The sequence below is a fragment of the Pezoporus wallicus genome, unplaced genomic scaffold, assembly GCF_028554395.1.
Source record: "Pezoporus wallicus isolate ANWC-B61680 ecotype Strahan unplaced genomic scaffold, APGP_CSIRO_Pwel_v1 contig_11153, whole genome shotgun sequence".
Lineage (NCBI taxonomy): Eukaryota > Metazoa > Chordata > Aves > Psittaciformes > Psittacidae > Pezoporus > Pezoporus wallicus.
In genome coordinates this window covers 558,021-565,857 of record NW_026639099.1, presented here as the reverse complement: position 1 = coordinate 565,857, position 7,837 = coordinate 558,021, and positions in this window count along the sequence as shown.

The following is a 7,837-nucleotide window of genomic DNA, read 5'->3' as shown; positions in this document are numbered from 1 at the left end:
ACCCTAATTACAACTACTTTAACAACAAATAAAATGCCACATACCGCCCACAGCAAGAGGGAGGGGGGAGCTAAAAATACCCTCCCCTGCCTGCTGCCAGCAAACCCCAGTGGGCCACCTGCTAGTGGAGAGCCAGAACCACCCGGAGCAGAGACAAGCACCCACCGCACACTGTGATGGGGGATATAAATGATTCCCGCAGCGTGACCCGATGCTGCCGGCGTGGGCTTCGTGGCACAGCCCTCGCAGCGGAGATGGGTGCCCAGGCAGCTCAGGAACACTGGCAGCTCCACACGCTGCCTGCAGACACGGTGGGAGGTGCAGCTCCTAGGGAGACAGCCTGGGAAAATACTCGGGGGGTTGGATCCATCCCTGCCTCCTCCCCAGGGTGGCTGCGGAACCACAGGGGCAGCAGGAAATGCATCAGCAAGGACAAGGGGATGATGGCAGAGGGGATGGAGGGACACTGGTGTAGTGGGAGGGCATCCCTAGCATCCCAGCATCCTGTTCTAGGGGAAGGTGTCCCTGCCCAAGGCAGGGGGTTGGAACGGGATGAGCTTTAAGGTCCTTACCAACCTAAACCAGTCTGAGATTCTATGATTGATGACATTGCTGGTGGGACCAGGGTGTTGCAGTGGGGGCTACAGCAGAGGCATTGCCGTGGGGCTGGGGTAGGAAAGTTTGCTCTGTCGGTGCAACCTGTTCTGCACTGGAGGTGGATGGTACAGCACCAGCAGTGATAGAGGTGTAGGGATAACAGGATAAGGACGGTGGGGAGATGCCCCTGAGCCTGCAACGCCCTGGTTACTGTAACCCTTGGTTCTAGATGGTGGAGGTGGCACCTTCCCACCAGCAGCTGTAGGAAGGGCATCAGTGGCCTGCAGAGACCTCTGAAGCAAGGAGGCACGAGCAGCGCTACAGAAAGACTCTTCAAACTCAATCCCTCCTTGACCAGCCCTCATCAAAGTGCCCATAAAGAGCAGGGATGGCTGGTACAGGCTGAGTCCTCTGATCTCTGGATAGGCAGCACCTCAAGAGCTGTGGGAAGCACAAGAGCTGGGCGTGCTGGAGCTGCTCCCTTCAGCTCCCCTTGCTCAAGTAACCACTTGAGACCTCAGGGAATGGATCTGAAGGGGAGAAATGGGCCACACACTGCCTCTCATCCAACAAAATGGAAACAAGAGGTCCTGGAGGACACATCACAGCGTAAAGAGCATGAAACTAGAAAGCAGCTCGCAGCTGCCTGCCTGCCTTGCTCTGGAGAGATCTGCCCACTCAGCCCTAGTCATGAGAGATGAAAAAGGAGCAAACCAGAAGAGCGTTGTCTGCTCCAACCCATGGGACATCTGAAACCTGACAACAATGCAGGAGAGACTCTCACCCTATTGTTAGTTTATCAGCGCATGACAATGTTCTTTGCACCAGACCCACTGAGCAAACCTGCTCTGAGTGCCCACTGTGAGGAAATGCAAGCAAGCCCCATGTCCCACCAGCACCAGGCATCCGTGGGTTCCTGCAGCAGCACCAGAGCACCAGTGGCAGGACTCAGAGCCCCTCTTGCTCAGCATGGCTCTGTTTGGGCTGTACTGCACTCCCCAGACGTGACCCCTCTTGCCCCATGCATCCTCCTTGGATTCAGGCTTTCATGTCCCGCTGCCTGTGTTTGCGAGACCTGGGGCCCACACAAGCTCCCCCCATTGCTCCAGCGGCACAGGCGGTTTGCCCGGGGGAAGCAAGCCTGGAGGAGCCCGTGTTCCCCACAGAAGAGGAATTCAGCTAGAAAGGCAAAACTGACACAGGGACAGTCAGGGGGTTGTAGTGCTCAAGACACAGGAAGCCATGGAGGAGCTGCATTGCAAAGAACTGAGTCATAGTCTTTAATGCTGTCCCGTGTCAAACGGACCGGCCATGAAAGAAAAGGCAAGAAAGGCAAGGACCAGTTTTATCCCTCCCTTCCCGCAGTGATGCTGGTGCTGGAGGGTGTGCTGGTGGCATGGTGGGGACCGGCCTGACTCCTTCTGCGACGAGGCTCAACCCTGCAGAGCCTGGAAGTCTCTCACCTTGTTTTCTCACCTGCCCGACGTTTCCTTGCCAAGTACAGAGCAGGCAAGATGCTTTCTGCCGGTATCTGCTGCAGGATCAGGGCACCCGCGCTTAATGGGTGCCACATTACAGGTTATGAGCTGTTATTATGGCATGTTTATTCAATCAAGGGTTGGAACAGGCTGTGATTCACCCCCCGGGTGGGCTACCGTGAGGGCAGCATTTCCTGTCCCTGCTCCCCGCTCCACCCTCTGCCTGCGCTGCCACAAGGGTTGTGCTGCTGCTGAAGCAGCCATTGAACCTCCAAGGCAGGAGACATCCACTGCAATCACACACACAGCGTCACTGCAATCACACACACAGCATCACTGCAGTCACACACAGCATCACTGCAATCACACACACAGCATCACTGCAATCACACAGCATCACTGCAATCACACAGCATCACTGCAATCACACACACAGCATCACTGCAATCACACACACAGAATCACTGCAATCACACACACAGCATCACTGCAGTCACACACACAGCATCACTGCAATCACACACACAGCGTCACTGCAATCACACACACAGCGTCACTGCAATCACACACACAGCGTCACTGCAATCACACACACAGCGTCACTGCAGTCACACACAGCATCACTGCAATCACACACACAGCATCACTGCAATCACACACACAGCATCACTGCAGTCACACACACAGCATCACTGCAATCACACACAGCATCACTGCAATCACACACAAAGCATCACTGCAATCACACACACAGCATCACTGCAGTCACACACACAGCATCACTGCAGTCACACACACAGCATCACTGCAATCACACACATACCACTGCAATCACACACACAGCATCACTGCAATCACAAACATATCACTGCAATCACACACACAGCATCACTGCAGTCACACACACAGCATCACTGCAATCACACACACAGCATCACTGCAATCACACACACAGCATCACTGCAATCACACACACACAGCATCACTGCAATCACACACACAGCATCACTGCAATCACAAACATATCACTGCAATCACACACACAGCATCACTGCAGTCACACACACAGCATCACTGCAATCACACACACAGCATCACTGCAGTCACACACACAGCATCACTGCAGTCACACACACAGCATCACTGCAATCACACACAGCATCACTGCAATCACACACACAGCATCACTGCAATCACACACAGCATCACTGCAATCACACACAGCATCACTGCAATCACGCACACAGCATCACTGCAATCACACACATATCACTGCAGTCACACGCACAGCATCACTGCAATCACACAGCATCACTGCAATCACACAGCATCACTGCAATCACACACACAGCATCACTGCAATCACACAGCATCACTGCAATCACACAGCATCACTGCAATCACACACATCATCACTGCAATCACACACACAGCATCACTGCAATCACACACATACCACTGCAATCACACACACAGCATCACTGCAATCACACACATATCACTGCAATCACATGCACAGCATCACTGCAATCACACACACAGCATCACTGCAATCACACAGCATCACTGCAATCACACACACAGCATCACTGCAGTCACACACACAGCATCACTGCAGTCACACACACAGCATCACTGCAATCACACACACAGCATCACTGCAGTCACACACACAGCATCACTGCAGTCACACAGCATCACTGCAGTCACACAGCATCACTGCAATCACACACACAGCATCACTGCAATCACACAGCATCACTGCAATCACACAGCATCACTGCAATCACACACAGCATCACTGCAGTCACACACACAGCATCACTGCAGTCACACACACAGCATCACTGCAATCACACAGCATCACTGCAATCACACACATCATCACTGCAATCACACACACAGCATCACTGCAATCACACACAGCATCACTGCAATCACACACACAGCATCACTGCAATCACACACAGCATCACTGCAATCACACACACAGCATCACTGCAGTCACACGCACAGCATCACTGCAATCACACACAGCATCACTGCAATCACACAGCATCACTGCAATCACACAGCATCACTGCAATCACACACAGCATCACTGCAATCACACAGCATCACTGCAATCACACAGCATCACTGCAATCACACACATCATCACTGCAATCACACACACAGCATCACTGCAATCACACACATACCACTGCAATCACACACACAGCATCACTGCAATCACACACATATCACTGCAATCACACACACAGCATCACTGCAATCACACACACAGCATCACTGCAATCACACACACAGCATCACTGCAGTCACACACACAGCATCACTGCAATCACACACATATCACTGCAATCACACACACAGCATCACTGCAATCACACACACAGCATCACTGCAATCACACACACAGCGTCACTGCAGTCACACACAGCATCACTGCAATCACACACACAGCATCACTGCAATCACACACACAGCATCACTGCAATCACACACACAGCATCACTGCAATCACACACAGCATCACTGCAATCACACACACAGCATCACTGCAATCACACAGCATCACTGCAATCACACAGCATCACTGCAATCACACACACAGCATCACTGCAGTCACACACACAGCATCACTGCAATCACACACACATCGTCACTGCAATCACACACACAGCATCACTGCAATCACACACACAGCATCACTGCAATCACACAGCATCAGTGCAATCACACAGCATCACTGCAATCACACACACAGCATCACTGCAATCACACACACAGCATCACTGCAATCACACACACAGCATCACTGCAATCACACACACAGCATCACTGCAATCACACACACAGCATCACTGCAGTCACACACACAGCATCACTGCAATCACACACACAGCATCACTGCAATCACACACACAGCATCACTGCAGTCACACACAGCATCACTGCAATCACACACAGCACCATTGCACACACACAGACTGGGGCACACTGTGTATGTCTGGATGGAGCAGCCCTGAGGAGAAGGACTCGGGGTGCTGGGTGAGGAGAAGCTCCCCATTACCTAGCTTCAATGTGTGCTTGAGCCCAGAACCCCCCCATGCGCTGGGCTGCACCCCCAGAGGGTGAGCAGCAGTCAAGGGAGGGTATCCTGCCCCTCTGCTGCATTCTGGGGAGACCCCCCCTGCAGTCCTTATCCAGCTCTGGGGCAACAGCACAAGAGGGACGTGGAGCTGTTGGAGGGAGTGCAGAGGAGGCCACGGAGATGCTGCAAGGGCTGGAGCAGCTCTGCTCTGGAGCCAGGCTGAGAGAGCTGGGCTGGGTCAGCCTGCAGAAGAGAAGGCTCCTGAAGGGGAGACCTCAGAGCAGCTCCAGTGCCTGAAGGGGCTGCAGGAAACCTGGAGAGGGGCTTTGGACAAGGGCCTGTAGGGACAGGCCAAGGGGAATGGCTTTAACCTGCCAGAGGGGAGACTGAGATGAGCTCTTAGGCAGAAGCTCTTCCCTGTGAGGGTGCTGAGGCGCTGGCACAGGGTGCCCAGAGAAGCTGTGGCTGCCCCATCCCTGGCAGTGTTCAAGGCCAGGTTGGACACAGGGGCTTGGAGCAAGCTGCTCTAGTGGAAGGTGTCCCTGCCTGTGGCAGGGGGTTGGAACTGGATGAGCTTTAAGATCCCTTCCAACCTAAACCAGGCTGGGATTCTGGGATTCTATGATTCTAACCCATCTTGGGTCTCTTCCATGTACCAGGTGGTGATTTACAGCCCCCCAGTATCTCTACAGAGGCAGTGGGGTCACCCCTGGGACCAGACAGGGTGGTTGTGGCAGGGGCTGGTCCCTCCCCAGCAGCCCGATGTGGTCCCTGCACTCATGAATCCACCCCGAGATGCTCACACTGGGAGTTTCCCAGGCGTGTGCAGACCAGCACAAGAGCTGTTCCTTGCTGTGCCACATTTTCATCATAGGCTGGCTGTAAATCCAAGATCTTGCTGCTAATATTTGCAGCTGACACATGAGCCTGGCAGAGCAGTAAATAGTGATGAAAAGATGGCGGTCTTCAGACCAGCACAGGCCAATCCAACCATCCTATTTAATACAACCAGCTGAGAGTTATAACTAGGAACAAGCAGTGCAGGCTGTTCCTGCCAAGCTGAGATTGGGGGTTTGGGAAGAAATATGCAGGAGACATAGCAGGTGAGCATTAGCATCCCTGCAAGCACGGAGGAGATGAGCTGTGGTTCTGAGCTGAGGAGGGGATTGCTGCTGCCAGTGCTCATGCTTGCGCTAAGAAGTGTTGAGCCTTAGCCCCTGCCGGAGGTGGCATGCGATGTTTGCAGCTTTAGCACTTGGCATTCCCAAAGGTGCACCCAGCTCCATGCCAATGAGCCCTCCAGCCTCCCAGGGGATAGCCAAGCACAGGGAAACAAGGTAGATATGCTTGCAGGAGCATCTGCCCTGACAGCACAGCCCTGGCCAAGGGGCATGCACAGTCCCACAACCTCTGATGAGCCAGGCATGGCACAGACGGTGCCGTGCAGTTGAGGTGAGATAAGATGCCCCCAGATGCACCATGGATTTCTGAGGCTGGAGCACTGGCCAGGCCCTGGCTGTTGGGTTGAAATTCCCAGGAAAGCCAGATCAATGTGTCCTGAAGAGCAAGAAAGCAATGGGAGCACCGAAGTGGGTGTTGCTACTGGATGTAGCCCTACAGACAAAGCTGCAGGCAATGCCCATCTCACTCCCTCCTTATGCTGGCACTGTTCAGGGCAGGCTGTGGAGCAGACAGCTCAGCAAGCTCTCCATCTAGGAAGAGATGCAGCAAAGGAAAACAGAGAAAAGGAGTGTTTTGTCACCATGCACTGACTCATGTCTGCGTTGTCGTGAGTCAGGGTGGCTGGACCATGCAGCTGGGGATGGGGTGGTAATCTCTGCCCCTTCAGTGCTCCGGCTGGCTGCAGCCTGGTGTAAACGCCTCTGGAAGGTGACCCTGTGTCCTGGTGCGTGTCCTGCCTGCATTGGCACTGATGCCAGGTCAGGGTATCCCATCCCACATCCCTTACCCCAGTGCTGCCCAGCACTTCTGGCACAGCCAAGGGGTCAGAGCCAGATCCAGGAGTTAATTCAAGGCAAAAATGGCTCTTTCTTTCACCGTGCATACACGTGTTTCAACCAGGCTCAGTTCTGAGGGGTAGTTCCCTCTTCAAGCCCCAGTCAGGTGGGTTGACATGCTCTAGGAGCACACAACCAAGAGCCTAATGCTGTCCCACCGCTGTCCCAGTGGTCCCCAGTGCCCAGTTTGCCACCCCTGACAGTGGGGTGTGCAGTGGGGAGGGACCCTTCCAGTGCTGGGCACCCACCACACACAAAGCTGCTGCAGCCAAAACAGGACCCCCTTGGAGTCATTGCTCTGCGATGGAGGTGAGCCCAGCAGCACTTCCCCACACTCCCTTGCACACAGATTTCAAGAGGGTGACAAACAGCTTCTGCTTTGTCACATTTGCCTTTGGGAGAGCAGGCGTGTGCACAGAGCCATGCAGGAGAGCTAAGCAGAGCGGGTGAGCAGGGCTGGAGCAATTTGCATCTGCTAACGCGCCTGAGCTCCGCACAGGCTCCTTCCTGCCTGGAACCCTTCCTTGCTTTCCCACCCTGGCTTTCTGCCCTCTCCCACTCCCAGGGCTGCATCCCTGCAAATGCATCCTTCCTCCTCTCAAGCCCCAGCCCCTGGCTGGGCTCCCACCGTGCCGTGGCAGCTCCTA